Source organism: Tamandua tetradactyla, chromosome 26 (assembly GCF_023851605.1).
Source record: "Tamandua tetradactyla isolate mTamTet1 chromosome 26, mTamTet1.pri, whole genome shotgun sequence".
Taxonomy (NCBI): domain Eukaryota; kingdom Metazoa; phylum Chordata; class Mammalia; order Pilosa; family Myrmecophagidae; genus Tamandua; species Tamandua tetradactyla.
The window spans coordinates 31,577,917-31,599,190 of NC_135352.1; the positions used below are offsets into that span (position 1 = coordinate 31,577,917).

At 38.4% G+C, this 21,274-nt stretch overlaps 1 protein-coding gene and 1 long non-coding RNA gene across 3 annotated transcripts in view; one reads left to right on the forward strand and one right to left on the reverse strand.

Annotated features, from left to right (window-relative positions):
• LOC143669775 (uncharacterized) overlaps positions 1-21,087 on the forward strand; it is a 32,866-nt gene extending 11,779 nt beyond the window's left edge. Inside the window, exon 3 of the long non-coding RNA XR_013169050.1 lies at positions 20,849-21,087. This is a non-coding gene — a long non-coding RNA (uncharacterized LOC143669775). The remainder of the gene's footprint in view (positions 1-20,848) is intronic.
• TENM3 (teneurin transmembrane protein 3) overlaps positions 1-21,274 on the reverse strand; it is a 1,405,686-nt gene that overhangs the window by 1,264,370 nt on the left and 120,042 nt on the right. The gene's annotated exons all lie outside the window — the stretch shown is intronic.

Below are 21,274 nucleotides of genomic sequence, written 5' to 3' on the forward strand. Positions count from 1 at the left end.
GACAGGTAAGATAGTCAAAATTTAAAGCAAAATCATCACCAAGTTACCAAGCCTTAATGTCTTCATTACAAATAAAATTTCATATACCTCAAAAGGGAACTGCAAGAATAAATTTAAAAATGTATATAGAGCATGTATCGCAGTGACTAGCAGGTGCCTTTTTATTTTTTTATTATTATTTTTTGCATGGGCAGGTACCAGGTACCGGGAATCGAACCCGGGTCTCCGGCATGGCAGGCAAGAACTCTGCCTGCTGAGCCACGGTGGCCCACCCTGCCTTTTTATTTTAAATTCTAAAATATCATTTTCAAGAGTGGATTAAATACACAAGGAAAAGTACACAAGAGTACATATAACTAAGGTGGTCATAGAATTTATTGTCAAGATCAAGTCATTTCTCAGCTTAACTCCCTCAAAACCCTGCTTCATAATATGGCTCTGTGGAGCCATGTCTACAATATTCTGCTACCACGGAGCTCTGATAACATGGATCACTTGAAAGTATATGGAGATGAGAAGGGAAATCTCATGGTCAGCCCTTCTTTCCTTTTATTACAAAAGTAAGACATGCACAGAGTAGTAAGTGCAAATACTACGGAAGGGTATAAAACAGCAAGTAAAAATTCCCTATCTCCTCCCCCAGTCCCACCACCCAGCAGTAACCTTGGCCAACTAGTTCTTGAATATTTGCCCAGGAGAGTGTGGATATGTGAGTAAATGTATGTGTGAAGGGTGTGTGTGTAGTTAATACTACATATGTAATAATGTAGTTTATAGCTCTTGAGAAAGAAGCATCTTTAGAATGAGTACGTATTGCTGAGAACATATAACTTTCATCAAAGGTGAATTAAGATCTTTTCCACGGTAAGGCCTGTGACCCCACCTGAAAGCTGGCAGTGCTCCTTTTGAGAATCTGGGGACCCTGGCCACCAGTAGGGGGGTACCCTGAGCCCTGCTCAGTGACCTGGCTGCTACTCTCTGTTCTTTTCTCACAACGGACTACAACGGAGGTTTCTTTCACTACCGTGACCACAGAATACTGTGCTGTGGTTTAAAGTCACAGCAACTCTAAACCAAGTTGATTAAACCAACTCCCCTGTACCTGCATGGACCCCAGCTCATTTTAGTAAGATGCACCAATACCCAGCAATTTAGACTCATTTCAGAGCGAGAGTGAGTGAGCATAAGCTAGCACTTGTTCATACCCCAGTCACAAATGATGCTTTTTTTTTTTTCCCTCTCTGCTCCTTTCCCTTTTCCTAAATGCAAAGCATGTACACAGCTGTGAATGTGAGAGACAGGCCAGTGCCCTGTGCAAAGAAAAACAGTCACCAGTACTTGGAAAACATTATGGTGCCTGCCATCATGAGCTTGTGAAACCAGGAACAATGAATACATTTAGCTATTAACAACTCTATTTCAAAAGCAAACATATGTGCTTGCAATATGAGCCTGTGCTCATTGAGAATTAATTGCTTGAACAAAAGTAAACTTAAGGCAGAGCATCATTTGGAAGGGGGAAACACTGTGAAACAAGTTCACAACAGACAATAACAGAATATTTTTTCGCAGGTCCTACTAATGAGCTGGTATTATTTTCCTCGGCTGCCATAACATAGGACCACAAACCAGGTGGCTTAAAACAACAGAAACGGGTTCTCTTAGTTCTGGAGGCCAGCAGTCTGAAATAAAGTGTCCACAGAGCCGTGCTCTCTTGGGAGTTCTAGGGAAGTACTGTGTCTTTCCCTGCTTGACTTCTGGTGGCCCCAGGTGCTTCTTGGCTTGTGCCAGCATAATTCTACTCTCTGCCCTCATCTTCACCTGGCCTTCTGTGTGTCTCTCTGTGTCCTCTACTCTTCTCACAGGGACACCAGTTGTTGGATTGAGGGTGGTGCAGGTTTGAAACTGTTATATACCCCAGAAAAGCCATGTTCTCATAACCCTAATCCAGTCTCATTGGGGAAGACCTATTGTCTTTGGCAGAACCAATGATTAGGTTGTTTCCACAGGAATGTGACACACCCTATTGTGGGTGTAACCTTTACATTGGATTTTCCCAGGGAGGTTTGGCCCATGCCCATTTAAGGTGAATCTTAGTTTACTGGAGTCCTTTAAAAGGGGAAACATTTGGGAGAAAGCTCAGACACAGACATTTGGAGATGTCTGGGGGGCCATTAGAAACCAGAGCCCAGCAAGTGTCACCATGTGCCTTCCCATGAGATGCTAATCAAGCTAAAACCTGGAGAGAGCTGACACATAGAAGCTAAGTGAGGGCGCACAGATGCTTGGAGAGGAAGCCGCTGGAATCAGAAACACAAAGCAAAAAACCAGGAGCAAGGACCTCAGATGCCAGCCACATTCCATCCCAGCTGACAGAGAAATCCTGGACACTATTTGGTCTTGCTTTGGATTCAAGGTATCTTTCTCTGGATGCCTTAGTTTGGACATTTTTTGCCTTAGAATGGTAAACTTGTAACTTAATAAATCCCCTTTATAAAAGCCAGCTCATTTCTGGTATATTGCATTCTGGCAGTTTTAGCAAACTAAAACAAGGGCCCACCCTAATCTGGCATGAATTCATCTTAATTTAACTAATTATATCTGCAGAGAACTTACTTCCAAAGGAGGATACTTTTTTTAGGTTCAAGGTGAACCTGCATTTTTGGGGGAACATTATTTAACCCACTACTGAGTCAATGATTTGTTCTTTAAACTTAAAAAACAATGCAGGGGTATTTGATGGTTTGGCAGGAGAAAGTCCAGTTTTTTTGTGTGGTATTTTTAATAAGGCTGCTGCTAAACTTATGGTAATGGAGAAATTGGGATGCTTGGAGAAGCAGCTGTGGTTTCTCTTGCTGGTAGCAGCTCCTTCTTCTAATCATTTTCCTTAGTCTACACTTTCTTTGCTATATGTACCATTTCTCCTATTTGCCTTGAGCTGTAAAGCATGGGCAGAAATGGTCTGTCCATGGCTGACAGCCCTGGGTTTCAAGGAAAATGGAACAAATATGAGGCTGCTTGGCTACTTGGATACCTTTCCATCTCCATGCAACCAAACTGCACCCTCATTTTGTCCCATAATGCCCCACACTGCAAAGGCTGCTCATCCCTTGCCTCTGAGCAATTCTTAAACTCCAGGGATGACTCGATTCAGTGAGAATCTAGAGTTTATGAAGAGAGGGTCCCAAGTCTGGATCATTTCCTACCTGAATGAATCCTGAACCAGATTTATTCTGGCACTGCCAGGGGTAAGCCCTGGACAAAATAATGAACGTGCAGGGACTCAATTTCCCTTCCTCCCTCCTCTAACATCACCTTCCCTCCTGGCACCCTTAAGATCCTCTTTCCCTGGGGAGCCTTGGGCTCCACATTTCTTCCTTTTGCCATCTGCTTGAGATAAGCCATCAGATAACCTTAAACCTAGTCAGGAGCTGGGGGCCCTCGCTTATCTGAGCTGGGAGAGGGATTAACTCATTTTCAAAACATCAGTTGTCATTAAGGGGCCTCTTTGGTGCAAGGGTTATTCTTTACACAAAAACTGTCTGCTCTTGCCCTTCAAGGGTTGCATGGAGAGGGGCCACCCTGTCCTCCGTCCACAAACAGGGCTAAGGGTGGCAGGTGGAGGATTGCTGTGTGCTCTGAGTCTCTAAAGCGTGAGAAGTTTCCCCTTGACCAACCCGAGGCTTGTGGATATCTCCATTGAGGAACAAAGGTGGTGGCTCCCCAAATATCTTTACCCCCCGCAGGAAGGGCCCCCAGTCAGGGGAATGTTCCTAAGCACCGTTAACTCAATCCCCATGGGCAGGTGTTTTAATACGATAGAAGAAAACTTTTCCATCTTGATACACTCCTGCTCTTCTTTTTGGCCATGGTCTATAGGAAAAAAGCTGCTCAGAAATTCTTGTTTCGGAATTTCTCTCAGCCTCAAACATTTCTTAAATCTGACAGCTACTATTACTCTGGCCATCTGTGTGTTTCTGGAAAAAGATGCTGAGTTGAAATTTACAGCAAGGATTTGGAGATAATGATTTATGTTTCAAAATTCAAAGTGACCAATTTGTTGTAGTTATAAGAATCCACTGAGAATTCCATATCTTTTTATAGTTCCTCTGGAAGTTAAGATGGAGCATCAAGTACATAAACCTTCCCAGTTTATGCAACCCACTGATCTCTGCAAAGAATATGATTTATTTATAAAAGTTGGAAGCATTTGGGGAATATTCTGGATTATCCAGAATTTTATCAGAAGATGAAGCACATCAAGGAATATTCTGAAGAAGGAGAGGATAGAATATTATTCCTAGAAGTTCTGCCACTCAAAAATATTTTTAAAAGATCGGCCTGGCTGCAGTGTGATGAGTGGCTTGGAGAGGGGAAGGGTTGATGTGGGGAGACCATTTGCAGGGAACTCACCTAGGAACCCTGTTTCCAGGGAGGGGATCCCTGGCTGTAGGTCATAGTTGGGTGGGCACAGGCCCTCACTGCTGGTGTTTATTTCCCCTACCCCAGCAGCCAGCAAGAGCCTTATCTGGACATGGCAATAATCTACTTCTTCCTGGGACTGTGATCAGGGAGAAAGAAATCAGATAGGCAGGAAATGTCACCAAAGACAAGAAAGAGGCATCTGGCTCTTCTCAAAAAACAAACATTCCAGAGGAACTACTGTAAGTAATTAAGTAGAGCTTACTATGTGCAGAGACTATTGAAAGTGGTTTCCATGCAGTAAGTAGTTTACTCCTCCTGGCAATCATTGATGCAAATGATATGAGCATCATTTTACAGATGCGAAGCCTGAAACACAGAGTGACTACTAGCCTGCCCAAGGTCACACGCACTGCAAGGGCAGTGTCCAGTCCAGGGCTGGCAGCCTGGCTCCAGGAGCCACCCTCTTCGCTGCCAGCTCTCTGATGCTTTCAGTGGCACCCTAAGCAGGCACATGCAACTACCATCAATCACGTCAGGAGCCAGGCTGTAGGGAACCCTCCTTCTCTTTCTCGCTTGGGTTGGTTACTGCTGCTTTGGCTGGCGGTGGGTGAGGCAGCCTGATCAGAGGGTGTGTCATCTTCTTCAGAGAGACACAGAGCAGCATTTCAGATCTGATGTAAAGCTGGACTTTCACATTAAGTCCAGAGGTGAAAAGACAACAGAAAAGACCTCTCCGCTAGAAGCAAAATGTGCTGCCAAGCTTGATTGCCAGAGAAAAGCTCTCATTATTTGAGCTGCTGACAGGGCCTCTGGCCCTCCTTTTTATTCCATGTCCACCTTCCCAACAAGGAAGCTGCTTGACCCACCCACCTATGTAGACCGTGGAGGCCCCACCCCCACTTTTCCTCTTAAAGGCCGGTAGGGAAAACAGACCTATGAAACGGCAAAGACAGCCAATGTATTTGTTCATTAATAATCATGAAAGAACAATGAAGGATTGGCAGACTCTTGAGAAAAACTGAACGGATGAATTATGAGAAGAGAAAAAACTTCCCTTAGAGAAAACTGAGATATTTCTGAGAACCAAAGAGAATTCTTAAACAGATTTCAGAGGGGATTATATATATTAAAAATAGATCACATTGTTATGAAAAAGGAGCAGTCAGAGTAGAAAAAAAGAGCTATTGGATATTAAAAATGGGATCACATTCCCTCACCTCTGCCAAAATGGACAGTGCTTATAACAAAATACAGTAAAAGATTTATTATAGATCTAGAAGGTAAGAACCACGGCAGTCAGTCTATCAAAAATACAGCAAAATGACAAAGAAGTACAAGATATTAGAGAAAAATGTGCAGGGATGGAAGCAATTTTTAAATAGTTCAGCATTTATTTGATAGGAGAGGTAAGAGGAGAGGGAATGTGGGAAAGAAAATGTAGAGAAAAATTAGCAGAAATTTTCTATAATTACATAGTTTCAAGTCTTTAGACTGAAAGGACCCAACAAATGCTGATAAGAAGTCATGAAAAATTCTCAAATCTAGATACATCCTGGTGAAATTTTAGAACACCAAGGATAAAGAGGAAATCCTAAAAAATCCAGAGAAGGCAAGAAAAATGGTAGCTACTGTAACAAATAGATGCATTATAACAGCTAAGTGCAATTAGATGTTTATTTTTTCCTGTGCTTTAGCATCTAAAGAGCTTACTGGGTAGCTTTCCTTCACACAGTAATTCAAGGACCCGGGGTCCTTCCATCTTGTGACTCAGCCATCTGCTGTTGCCTTATTATCATCTATATCCAGCTGGGTGAAAGGAAAAGAATGTGTAAGGAACCACAGTTGATTCATGAATCTGCCATCAAAAACCTCCCAACAAAGTGAAGCCCAGGACCAGTTGGCTTCACTAGTAAGTTATTTCAGTCATCCCAAGAAGAATTAATACCAGTCCTGCTAAAATTCTTCCAAAAACTTGAAGAGGAGTGTTTTAGTTTACCAAAGCTGCTGGAATGCAATATACCAGAAATGGAATGGTTTTTAAGAGGGGAATTTATTACAAGTTTACAGCTCTCTAAGGCCATAAAAAATGTCAAAACTAAGGTGTCCAGGGAAAGATACCTTGACTCAAGAAAAGCTGATGGGTCTATAACACCTCTGTCAGCTGGGAAGGCATGTGACTGTCAACTGGGAAGGCATTTGGCTTCTGGTTTCAAACAGTTTCCCTGGGAGTGCTTTCTTCCTGCATCTCCAAATGTCTGGGTCTTGTGTTGGCTCTGTCACATTTGTCAGTAATAAGCTTTCTCCAAAGTGTTTCCTCTTTTAAAAGGATTCCAGTAAACTGATCAAGACCCACCATGAATAGTCACATCTCCATCTAATCAAAGTGTCATACTCCCAATTGGGTGTGTCACATCCCTATGGAAACTATCCAATCAAAATTTCCATCTTAAACATTAGGTCTGTCCTCACAAGACCAGATAAGAAAGAAAACAACTTTTCTGGGATACATAACAATTTTGAACCAGCACAAGGAGGGAATACTACTTAACTCATTCCATGAAGCAAATATTACCCTAATACTAAAGCCAAATAAAGATACTGTTACAAAAGAAACTTACAGACCAAGTTCCCTAATGAGTATAGATACAAAAATCCTCAACAAAATACTTGTAAATCGAATCCAATCAGCACATTAAAAGAATTATGCACCACGATCAAGTAGGTTTTATCCCAGGCATGCAAGGGTGGTTCAACATAACAAAATGAAGTAATGCATTAAATCATATTAACAAATTAAAGGGGAAAAGCCATATGACATAGAACAGGCATTTGACAAAATCCAGCAGCCTTTCTTGATAACATTTAAAAAGATAGGAACAGAAGGAAATTTCCTCTACATGATAAAGGGCATATATGAAAAAACCCATAGTTAACATCATACTCAGTGGTGAAAGACTGAAAGTTTTTTCTCTATGACCTAGAAAAAGAAGAAAATACCCACTGTCACCACTGTTATTCAGCATGGTACTTGAGGTTCTATCTGGAGCAGTGAGGCAAGAAAAAGAAATAAAAGGCATCCAAATTGGAAAGGAAGAAGTAAAATTTTCACTATTTGTAGGGGATAGTATCCAAATATACAAAAGGCTCCAAAAGCCAACAACAAAACTAATAGAGCAGAATTCAGCAAAGTGGCAGAGAGAACATTAACATGTGAAAATCAGTAGTGTTTCTAAACACTAGTAATGAACAATCTGAGGAGGAAATCAAGAAAAAAATTCCATGCACAATAGCAACTGAGAGAATGAAATATCTAGGAATAAACTGACCCAATGATATAAAGGACAGAAACCTACAAAACATTGCTTTAAAAAATCAAAGAAGTCCTAAGTAAATGGAAGGGCATTCTGTGTTCATGGATTGAAATACTGAAAGTCATTAAGATTTCAATTCTACTCAAATTCATCAACAGATTCAATGCAATCCCAATCAAAATTCCAACAGCCTAATTTGCATAAATGGAAAAGCCAATTATCAAATTTATTTGGAAGGCTAAGGGGCCTCAAATAGCCAGAAATATCTTGAAAAAGAAGAATGAAGTTGAAAAATGCACACTTCTTGACTTTAAAATATTTTACAAGCTACAGTAGTCAAAACAGCATGGTATTGTCAAAAGCATAACTGAGTTCAGAAAGAGACTCTCAAATCTATGGTCAATTGATTTTTTTCTTTTTTTGGTCAATTGATTTTTGACAAGACTGCCAAGTCCACTTAATGGTGAGAGAACAGTCCTCTCAATAAATGGTACCAGGAGAACTTGATATCTATACCCAAAAAAATGAAAGAGGACTCCTATTTCATGCCTTATATAAAACTTAACTCTAAATGGATCTAAGAACTACAGATAAGAACCAGGACTATAAAACTCCTAGAAGAAAATGTAGGGAAGCAACTTTAGGACCTTGTGTTGGGCAACAGTTACTTGGATTTACATCAAAACCACAAACCACATAAGATAAATAAATAAATGGGAACTCCTCAAAATTGAATGCTTTAGTGCTTCAAAGGACTTTGTCAAAGGGTGGAAAGGCAACTGACTTAATAGGAGAAAATATATGGAAACCACATATCTGATAAGGGCTTAATATCCAGAATATATAAGAAATCCTACAACTCAACAATGAAAAGACAAACAACCCAATTAATAAATGAGCAAAAGACTCGAATAGATATTTATCCAAAGCACTTATACAAATGGCTAAAAAACACATGAAAAGAAGCTCACCATCACTAGGTATTAGAGAAATGCAAATCAAAACCCCAGTGAGGGGCAGGTAACGGTGGCTCAGTGGCACAGTTCTTGCCTGCTGTGTTGAAGACCTGGGTTCGATTCCCAGTGCCTGCCCATGACAAAACAAAACAAAACACAAAAAATCAATGAGATATCATTTAACACTCACTAGAATGGCTACTATTAGAATAACAGAAAGCTATGAGTGCTGGAGAGGATATGGAAAAATAAGATCACTCATTCATTGCTGGGGTGGGGAATGTAAAATGATGCAGCTGCTGTGGAAGAGAATTTGACATTTCCTCAGGAAACTAAGTGCAGAATTACCATATGATCTGGCAATCCTGGACTACATGTATACCCAGAAGAACTGAAAGCAGGGATTCAAACAGACATTTTCACACTGATGTTCAGAGCAGCATTATTCATGATTGTCAAAGGATGGGAACAACTCGTCAACTGATGAGTGGATAAAGCAAAAGGGGTATGCTCACAATGGAATATTATTCAGCTGTAAAAAGGAATGAAGTCCTGGTGCATGTGATACCATGGATGAAATTTAAGGATGTTATGCTGAGTGAAATAAACCAGACACAAAGGGACAAATATTGTATGATCTCGCTGATATGAACTAATTATAATAAGCAAATTTATAGAGTTGGAATCTAGAATATGGTTTACCAAGAGATCGATTGGGATTAGGAACTGGGAAGTTGATGCTTAATTTGTATGGAATTTCTATTCAGATTGATTATATGTATTTGGAAATGGGTTGTGGTGATGGTAGCACATTATTTTGAGTGTCATTTGCAGTGCGGAATTATATGTGTGAAATATAGTTCAAAAGTGAAACTTTGGGTCAGTTTATTACTAGAATAAAAGTTAAATGATAAACATAGCATTGTATAGTACAGTGAACCCTATTGTAAATGAGGAACTATAGTTATTAGTGTACAGGTATAAGAATTTTCATTCACAAATTATGACAAAAAGATGACACTAATAAAGGTGTTAATAATAGGGTGATAAATGGAAAAATATACTTAGGGTAAACTATGAATGATATTTAATATTACTATTACAACAGCTTTTCATCATTTGTAACAAAGGTAACTTGTTAAAAAAAATATATCAGTACGATTACAAAAAGTGCTCTCGTCAATTGTAACAAATGTTTCACCCCAATGGGAGGTGTTAGTGGTGGAGCTGGGTATGGGAAGCCTGTATTTTAGGCAAGATTGGTCTGTGAACCTACATGTTCTCTAAAAGAAAAAGAATAAATAAAAGAATTACAGTCCAGTGGGGTATGGTTTAACAGTGACTTAAAGCCACTGTAATTTTTAAAGTCACTGCTTTTACTGTTAAAGTGTCGAGTATCTACTTTACAGTATTTTACAGTTCTTATATAGTAAGAGAAAAAGACTTCTGCATAAAAAAAAAAAAAAAATTCCAAGAGCGATGGCAACATGTTTTGTAAGATGCAATACAATTAAGGATGACTCAGAGGAAGCTAGAAAGGAAATAATAGAGGATATAATATACTGGGATGCTTGAAATCTTTATTAAATGGTAACATTTGTGTGACTTAGGAGTACATTTTCTTTTTCAAGTGTCCTCGCATTCCATTAAGTCCTAGAACAACCAAGTCAAAAAGTCAGTATCATAGCATTTAAATGCTGTTTTTTTTATTTCAAAAATTTTAGATCAACTTATAGGTAGCACATGAAATAATTATAGCATCAATATGACAAATAAGCATATAATAAATACATCAGAAAGCAGAATGAACAAACCAAATTTTTGAAATTTTGCACTGAACCAATTTTATGAATTAAGAAGGAGAAAAATAAATACATGATGTAATCTTTTAATAATAACAGCAAGAGTAACCAGATCTTAAACTCCTCATGTTAGTGTGTGGGAAGTGGAATTAGGCTAAGAGAGGATTGGAAATAGCAGAGAATTTTACTTTACATTTTACATCTTCCTGCATTGCTAGCATTTAAAAACTGTTTGTAAGAACTTCTTCCATAATAAAAATTACCAAAAAAATCCATTTAATTCAAAAGAATAATAAGATTTAAAATAGTTGAAAAACAAAAAGACATAGAATTCACCAGAAACCGTTACAAAATATTTGCATCTCCGTAATTAATCTCCCAATGTTGTTGCTACTCAACTCCTAATCTAGTCATTTGTATTTTCTGCTATTTTTTCACTTTTGAAAATGAAGGTTTTGATTTAAAATCATCTTTTTCTCTGCCTGTAGTTGTAAGTTCCTACAACTTTTATATGATGATGCTCTATTTAAAAACAAAATAATTCTAACTTCAATAAGGGGAAGTAATTAATTTTATTTGTGTGGAAATAAAATAGCTTGTTATTCTTTCATCTTTTCATGTAGAGTTTGTCTGTTTTGACCTTTACTGAACTCTTTTACTTCTGAGTCAACGATCATATCCTAATAAATGAGAGAACATTTACATTTCTTTTCTTTGAAAGCCAAGACCTCAGGGAAACTGATTGGGCAGGAGCTACTGGAAGAATTTTCCTTAACGGAACAGAAGCATAAAAGCAAGTACCAGTGGTAGCTGCGGATTTGTTCACTGTATATTTTACTATATTAAATCTTTGGGGAGTTTCAATTTTATAAATGGACTCTTTTCTGAGTCCTCACTTTTGTAGGAATTAGGAAGATAGCTCTGGGTTTCTCAATGTGCAAATTATACCCATATTTTACCTTAGAGGGATTTTTGCCCCCTTGCCTGTGAAAGCACTTGTCTCTGAATTCCACCAATTTGCAATATGAGATATATGGGATAGGTTAATTCTGAAGAACATACTAGTACAGCAAGGGGACTTGTTGAGCAAGAAGAGGGGGTGATTAAGATTATAATTCCAATGCACATCTACTTTAAAAGAACAAAACATTTGTAAGTACTAAACAAGGATCTACTACTAATTAAAGTATTTGTTTTCTAATATAAGCTGAGTTCATCATTGGTTGGGTTCAAATTTTGGCAGTAATTTCTTTATGCATTAGGGAAAAAAAATAGAAAGAAAGAAATCTCTGCCAGGTGGCACTTGATTAGACCCAGTCCAGTTCCTTAAACATTCATTTTCTATATTTTCTGCTTTTATCAATTGATAACTTACTAGGAAGGGTTTATGGTTTTCTGTTATTATTGCTGTATAATTGTTTTCTACTAAATAAAACAGTAATGACTGTTCATTAGGTTGATATGAAGATTCATAATTCTTAAGAAAAACTATTGAAGTAGTTTATTGCTTCTATCAGTGTGGTAAGGCAGTCATGTGGAAATTTAAGCCAGACATTTTTATAAATATCTTTCCTTTTCCTTACTGAATGTAGACATATGCTTGCTTTGCAAACTTTGGTGTATTATGTTTTATAAACTTTCTTATTTTAAATATATTTCCAAAATGAAAAAAAAAGTAGCAATACATTAAAAACAAAAATCCTATTCTGTTGGGATTTTCAACCTGAGCCACTGAAGGAAGTACTGAAAATCTTGACATGCTACTTCTCATGAGACTCTCAGCCCATTTGTTCAGCTATTTTGTTTTAAGGAAAGTTTTACTTGAGCTTTCAAACTTTGGGGAACTTCTAAATCAAATCTCCAAAAAGGATACAGTTACTCAGTAGAAAAATGCTGGTAAACTTGTCAAATTTTGTATTTTATCAGAATAGTTGTTTATCTAGGGCTTATAAGTTGTTGCATTATCGCTAAAGATAAGATATGGTAAGATAAACTCTGTACAATAGCTGCGTTTGTGTCTGATTGTTATTTGAACCATTATGTAATACAAGGGCTCACATAATCATAGTGGCCAAATAAGTACTGCATATTCTTTCCTTAACCTTTTAAAACATGCATAATAAGAGCCTGGAATTATTGGTATCTCTGTGATGTCACAAATCTATTAAAAGTTTTGTATGCTATAAAGGAACAAAATATTTTAAGTTATGACTCATAAAAACAGAGATTGATATTAGAAGGAACAAGTGGTTTGTTTAATTTTATTATTTTAACTACTTTTCAAGAATATGCAATTTCATTCATGGTAGATCAATAATAAAAAATATTCAATAGCATTTAATAAATGTCTATTGTGCACCGTTCACTGACTCCACAATGATTGATTCACTAAATGCATGCAGTTCCCTCTCCCTTCCCGTCCCTCCCCTGCCCTTGCCTTCCCACTTCCCTACTTCTAGCTTCCTTGACTTCTGAGGTCACAGTGAACATGCCCCATTCAGATAATCTGCTGTGGGAACATAAGGTGAAGAGTACCAGCTACTGCCTGCCTCCATCCATGACTTTGCCCACACGGAGGCTGCAAATCCTAAGGACACCCCTAGCTAATGACTGAGAACAGCAGAGGAATGAGTGTTTGGTCTGTGCCTAACAGACCTGAGATCTTAGGCTCAAGGTTTCCCTGTTAAAACTGTCTTAGAACTGCACCAAAGGCTGAGACATACATTATCTAATACTCCTGCCTTCCCTTTCTACCGTGTCAGACCTTCATTGTCATCTGAAGATTCTCTCCAACGTCTCTGGTTCAAGCTCCTTTCTCCTTCCCAGATCCCCCATTGCCCCCAATAAATCTTTTGCACACCTAATCCTTTCACCCTTTCCATAAGTTCCCAACTGACACAAACCTTTTTGGGCAGCTGCCTTATGGACTCTCTGCCCTTCCTCTCTTCCTTGCCTGCCAGAAGTTTCCTTTCTGATTCTATCTTGCTCCCTTTCCTTGTTTCCCTATTCCTTCTTATTTGTATGGACCACCTAAATCTACTAAGTCTCTCCTTTCTATCTTCGGTCGGTTAATGTCTGTTTTATTTCTTGGTATATCCTGAATGACTAAAACTGTGATTGTCACACAGTAGGTGCTCAATTCATGTTTATTGGAAAAATGAATGCCAGTTCTGAGAAAGACTAGGAGACATAACTCTGAATTGTGTTTCTTTTCCTGTAAAGGAGACGCAAGCCGTCTCTTATTGTTCCTGACATCTAGTGGCAGGATGAAAAACTATCCTGTGATTGAAAGGAATTTCATTGGCTGGGTAAAGTCCAAATGATAGAAAACATCAAAAGGCCTGCTCTTCAGGGCATATAAAACTTTTATAGGAGGAAAACACCATTTCGATGCTTAAAAGGGCTGTGTATTCATCAGCGAGAACTCAGATCTGAGATACAAATCCAATGTGAAAGGAAAAACTAACCCTATGTGGGTGAATGAGTTGGAGAGCTGGCTGCATCTGACCATCATAGAGAATCTATGTCCTTATGTCCCATTCCATCTACCTGCGGAAATAAAACTTTATATGCTGGAACACAGAAACTTTCAACACGTTGCAGGGTAGCAGCAGGACTTAGAACATAGATAAGTCAGGCTTTAATTCCCAGATTCAAAATGGCTAAACAATTGACCTGAACTCAACAAGAAACCTGGACGAGAACCCGGTGAACTATATCCACACCAGACAGCAAAACAAGAGAGCTGGGTAGCAGGGGAAACTCACTTTTGCTATTCTTCCCCCTTCTAATACTATGCATTCAATGGCTATTTTTTTTTAAGTGCCCACCCTTCACCAGGCATTGTTCTAGGCTCTGAGATACATCAAGGAACAAAAGAGACTAAAATCCATGCTCTCCAGGAACATCTCTCTCTTGTTCCTCTTAACCTCCAAAGTGCCACAACTTTACAACGCCCTAGTGGGATGAGGATAGGCTGCTTGTGTAACAGCCTGCTCTTGGGACAGGCAAGATTTGTGACAGCTTGGAAAGGAGGAGGGAAGGGGGATGTTTTGCCTGTGAGAGACATTAAGCCAGTGTTGGGGATTGAATCATGTCTGCCACAAAAGACTGGTTCAGGTCCCAATCCCTGGTCCCATGGGTGTGAATCCATTTGTAAATGGGGTCTTTGAAGAGGTTATTAGTTTAGGAGTGCCCAAATGGAATAAGAGTAGACTTTAATTCAATATGGCTGAAATTCTTATACGTGAATGAAATCGCACACTGAAGGTGAAGCCACGAGGAGCAGCAAGAAGGTGGAAGTCAGTGGAACATGGAAGAGAAAGAGAAGATGCCACTATGTGCATTGCCAAAGAACAAGGAACCCAAAGATTGTCATCCAACCAGCAGTTACCAATGCTGGAGGAAGCCCACCTTCTAGCCTCTACCTCGAAGACAATAAATTCCTGTTGGTAAGCCAGCCCATTGCATGGCATTTGTTTTAGCAGCCAGGAAACTAACACAGCCAGTTACTCCAAAGGAATGGAGAAAGTATCAGATTTTCTCTGAGAGCTGCACTGCCTGAAAAAGAGGTCAGAAAACGATAGTTCCAGAGGGGAGGAAAAGTCCCTTAGTACAAGTATTCCTGGGGAGTTTGGGTGGTGAGGATAAAGGGACTATCACACTGGACCTGAGATGACAAGGGGAAGCATGAGGACGTGCAATTTTTTGCTCGATGTGGCAAAAGTGAGAGGAGAAGGAAGCAGCACCAAAGACCACCTTTCACTCCCTGTGGGTAAAACATGTGCCCCTGAAACCTGTCAATTATAAAAAGGGATGAGAAAGACTCTGCTGTATACCTGATAATTTCTTTACTCAGATTTTGAGCAACCCAACTAATTTCCTAGTTCCTGAGCTCTGAAAAATGAGTTGGCTGAAGGTACCATGGGTTTTGCCATTAGACAGATGTAGATATAACTCTACCGCCTTACAGTTGTTTGACCTTGGACAAGTTATTTCACCTTTCTGATCCTAAGTTTCCTTATCTGTATAAAAAGTGTAATACTACCAAAGTGAAACTTGATATATAGAATGCCTGGTATATCACAGATCCCCAAAATAGGTTAGTTTCATTTTATTATATGGGCTGCTAACAACTTCTAGTCCATGAAGATACATGTTCTGTAATTTTTCTGCCTTTTTTTTTTTTTAAACACTAGCAAATAGGTATAGTTAGAGAAATTGAATTATGTCACATTGGGTTATTATTTACTTAACATTAATATCAGAATTTTCTTTGTTAAAATCACTTTTGGGGTTTAGGTAAAGCTCTCTATGAGTGTAACTTTTATCACTTATTCACAAGGTTATCCATTCAAATGTGTCTGCCTATGTGGTGATTAAATCATTTATGTTGTTGACTGAATTCCTCCTTTTTGTGAAAGCATCTCAAACAATAAAAACTTTCTATATGTGAAAAAGATCTTATCAGAATGCATGTAATTACATTGTATATACATGTTACTTTTCTAATTAGAGAAGTTGTAGGTTTATAGAAGAATCATGCATAAAATACAGAGACTCCATGTATATTTATTATAATTAATGAAAGGGCATTTTTATAATTGTACTATTGGCTATAGATCATGATTTACACTTGGTACACTGCGTTTTATAGTCCTATGTTTTTTTTATTTTATTCTAGTAGCATATATACCACCTAAATTCCTCCTTTTAATCACAATCAATATAATAGCGCTGTTAATTACATTGACAATGTGCCACAAGCATATTTTTGAAAAGCAGTCTTATAAATTATAAATTCAATCTTTAGAATGCATCAAGGACAAAAATCTTAAAGGTGCTACACCACTGATTCTCAAAAGGGATGGAGTAAGATGCTTGTTTTAGTTTGCTAATGTTGCTGGAATGCAATATACTAGAAATGGGTTGGCTTTTATAAAGGCGGTTTATTAAAAGTTATATGTTTATAGTTCCAAGGCCATAAAAGTATCCAGAATAGGCATACAACATTGTGAATGAACCTGTGGGACATTTGTTGAGGCAAAATAAGCCAAACAAAAGAGCAAATATTGCATGATCTCATTTAGAAACTACTTATAAGAAAACAGGAACCAACATTGTAAGCTTTTATAGCACAGTCACATTTAGTCTGGAGTGATAATTGTGATTTCTGGACACAGAGAGGCTATTTTATATATGTATAATCTAGTATTTACAGATAAGAATGAAGCTGATCAGGTCGGGATTAAAGTAACTCAGAATACAGGGGTAAGGAAGACATTGTGTATATTTTAGAACCTCATTTACTCTTTGAGACCAAAGGAAAGGTTTATTTTGTCCAGAACTTAAATTTTCTATAGCACATAATCTAACTCAACCTGTCTGGATAGATCATTTAAATAATCCAAACACAAATTTTCTATAGCACACAATCTAACTCAACCTGTCTGGATAGATCATTTAAATAATCCAAACACAGTGAGCCCAGAATAAGAAGGAGGGCCTTTAAAACTTTTTAGCTTAATGTAATGTCTGGATACATACTAGATTTTATTAAGCATATAATCAAAAAGTATTGGCAAAGAGCCTTGAAGGATGGGAGAAAAAATATGGAACTATTAAATTTTACCACTGGGGAAACCCCTGATACTGTGTCAAACATTAGGGACACCCAAATCAATAGGTCAAGCCCTTGATCTTAAGGCTTAATCTTGTGAAGTTTCTGTTTGTAGCACAGAAGTTTAGCCTACCTATAGGTATGCCTAAGAGTTACTTCTGGAGGACCTTTTTTTTTTTCTCAGATATGGCCCCCCTCTCTCTCTCTAAGCCCAATTCTGCAAGTGAAACCACTGCCCTACCCTACAATGTGGGATATGACATCCAGAGATGGAAGTTCTTCCTGGTGCCATGGGTGATGACTCCCAGGGATGAGCCTGACCCTGCCATTGTTGGATCAACAATGCCATCCTAACCAAAAGGGGAAAAGCAGTGTAATAAATAAGGTACCAATGACTGAGAGAGTTCAAACAGTCGAGAGGCTCTTCTGGAGGTCAGTCTTAGGCAAGCTTGAGTTAGACATTGTTACCTAAAATAACTTGCCAAATCCTAACCACAACCATTCCAGCCAATCCTAAATAACACCTAGGGCAATTCATAAGACTCCACAAGGGTTCCATGCACTAATTTTCCAGAACTCTACAACCTCCAGATGGGCCCCTGGATCAGATAAGACTTGAAACCTAGAGGGCTCAGCCTCTCCAAAACATCAACTAGTTCCATCTCCCTATCCCATATTATCGACAGCTCATTCCAACATGAAAAAGTTAGAATGGGCATAAGCCAAACATCCCTAAAGAGTGGGGAAAGGTCAAAGGTGATGGTGGAATTATACAGAGAAGGTCGGGTTTAATAAATGAGTATGATTGCTAAATCATTATATGATATTTCTTTTAGTCTTCAGTACCTTAGAGCAGCAAGAAGTAAAAACCTAATATTGTGGAATTGTAACCCATTTCAAACTGTGAAATCTATTCTACAGCTAATTATTGCCATGTGCTTTGAAATTTATTGCTTTTTTGTTCATGTCTTTTTTGTTCACAAAAAAGAAATGAAAAAAATAAAAATAAAAAAGACATTAAAAAAGAGAAGAAGATAGGATTTAACAAATGAATATGACTGCTGAATCATTATAATGATACTTCATTTAGTCTCCAATTTCCTGGGGCACCTAGAAGGAGAAACCTAAAGTTGTACAAGTGCAACGCATTCCAAACTCTGAAATCCGTTCTGTAATTACTTCTTACAATGTTACTTTGATATTTATTGCTTTTATGTTTATATTTTATATTTCACAATATTGTTTTAAAAAATCATGAAAAAAAAAATTCAAACTAAGGCATCCAGGAAAGATACCTTGACTTAAGAAAGGCCTGTCACATGGGAAGGCACATTACTGGAGTCTTCTGGTCCCTGTTCCTGCATCTTTGGCTTCCAATGTCTGATTCCAGTGGTTTACTCTCTAAGTGCCTATGGGTCTTCACTTAGTTTCTCTGGAGAAAAGCTCTGGGTTCTGGCTTACTTAGCACCTCATGGGAAGGCACATGGCACATCTGCTGGGCTCTGCATCTCCAAATGTCCGTGTCTAGGCATCTGCTCTGCTAGCCCTCCAAGCAATCTCCAAATGTGTGTATCACTGTTGGTTCTGAAGCAACATTTTCCTAAATGTCTCCCTTTTTAAAGGAGTCTAGTGAACTAATCAAGACCCATCTTGAATGGGCGGAGTCACATCTGCATCTAATCAAAATGTCACATCCACAATTGGGTGTGTCACATCTCCATGGAAGCAAACAATCAAACATTCCACCCTACAAATATTGAATCAAAATTAGAGGAACATAGCTTTGCTGGGGTACCCCACAGTCTCAAACCAGCACAATGCTCTTTTAGTTAACATTCCACTCTGCCCAAAGTATCTGATCATAGTTCAGTTGAAAACTGCTGAATTTGTAGCCACTCTACTGATAGGAGTGTGGTGTCTGAAGTGGGATTCTGCACAACCATCCCTCACGCTCCAATTCTCCCCCCACCCAGCTTTCCTTTAAGGTGGAGAAATTATTTCCTGCCCATGTAAGCCTGAGGGTGCTAGAACAGAGACTTTCTATGTGCAGCCTTTGGGAAAAAAGTGTTTTTGCAGGCAGTGCCCTTGTACTCGTTTACCTATGGGAGTACTTTTGAGGCAGAGATGGTCTTAAGCAGCCTCACCAAATTTCTCCTGGATCTAGAATGGTATGGTGGAGCCGCCTAAGTTTCCCATGGTTTTGAGAAAGACCAAAGATTATTAGCTAAGAGGAAGATCTCTGATCTGAGAAGGCTTCTCTGTCAAGAGGGGATGGCATTGTAGTAGATGAGGTCCAGATTTGTGGCTGGGGAACCAGTTGTGAAAACAGGAATCTTAGAGAAGAACAACAATGACTGAGAACCAGATGAGACTGTGTAAACCACAGCAGGTCGCTGTGTGGATGGTTACCAGGTGAGGACCAGGTGTCCTCTCCCAATGCCACAATCCTATACACAAACCCCCTAGAATGTCGATGCCACTGTGGGACAGGTGAGGGACAGACAGACCTCAAACTGACAGAACGATACTGTGAAATTGAGTTTACTTGGAATTGGCTAAGTAATGTTCTCTTCACTCAAGTGAAATAGAAGCCCAAGATAGAGATTCAACTGAGTAACAGAAAAAGTGTTTGTTTTTTTTTTTCTCTCCCAAATGTGTGTTTAGAGAACATTGTGTTCACTGGCAAACATGTACTTCACCTTCCTAAAGTTTCTCCTGCGTTTCTTATGTCTGTATTACCCAAGCAGTGTTCTGGGATATATTGGTAGGTTTTCTGGAGAAGCAACAATTTCCTTGGTCCATAACTTGGGGGGGATTCTGCATAATCTATAAAAAGCTCTAAGAAATCTTGCAAAAAGAAAACCTTTCCAATTTCCTTTCAGTTAATATTTCACCAAATCATTTAAATTCAAATTAAAAAAAAATTCCCCAAACATCAATAAACATCTTTGGGGCCACCAGTGTTTTCTGCAGATAGGTGGGCAACGCTGTTGAGCAGGTACTAACATACCATTTTCAACCCTATCTTTTCAATTTAAAAGCGTTAGTGATTAATTTCTGTCTCATTTAAAATTAACTAATTCAAAAAGCATTTTGTGACTTCCTACTGTGTGTGCCACATATTATTCCAACATTTTTAGAATTTCTCTAAGGATTTTTAATGGTTTCAATCTTTTTTTATTTCCTAAAAACATATACATACACACACACACACACACACACACACACACACAAATATATATATATATACATACAATCTTTTCTTAGTATAAGCTAAAATCGCAGGCTTTTTGGTATGTAAGAATATAAATTTAAGCACAATCTGTTTTCAATATAATTCTCTAGTACAAAACTGTCTTAGAAGATACAGAAATAGTCTAACAAATATGATAATATTTTAAATGAAGCTTTATTTGAAGTTTATCTATAGTGGGTGCATCCTTTAAGAATGAATGTAGCCATTTCTTTCTATAGGAAGTCACCCCTGGTTCCCACTCTCTAGCCCATGATTTTGCTTTGTGCCCTTTTCTGAGTCCCCATTATATCCTAAGTAAATGTCTGTCATTGCATTTATTGTTTTGTATTTATTGCTTTATATTCTTGCAGTTTGTGGTTTACTTTTGGTTGGCCAGGAATGCCTTGTTCATCAATTTATCACAAAGGCTTAGCATAAGACCTGGCATATAGGAACCATTCAGTAACATGTGTTCTCTAAACATGTTTCTCTTTCTACAGCCTAAACATGGATATGCACATTGTTTTTGATGGAAACACTAGATTGAATTTGTGCATAAAACCCAGGACTAAAGGAAAGAAGAGGATCCAGTCCTAGTGTACCACACTTTCCTATCATGAGGTTTGCCCTCCAGTTATGATTCTGGAACAGTTTTAAGGAGACAGAGTAGTAGGTAACAGAGAATTGTTTGACTAATAACAGAAATCCTTCTCTGGAATAAAATACCACAATTGTGAAGTCGGAGTATGAACAGACCTGCAAACTTCCTTTTTTTTTTTTTTCTGTATGCTGTATGGCAGGGTCACATTTCATTCTTTTTCCATTTGAGTATCCCATTATTGCAGTACCATTTGTTGAAATTTTTGTTGTTGTTGTTGGTTTCTTTGCTCGTTTGGGAAGAACATGGGTGGGGAATTGAACCCATC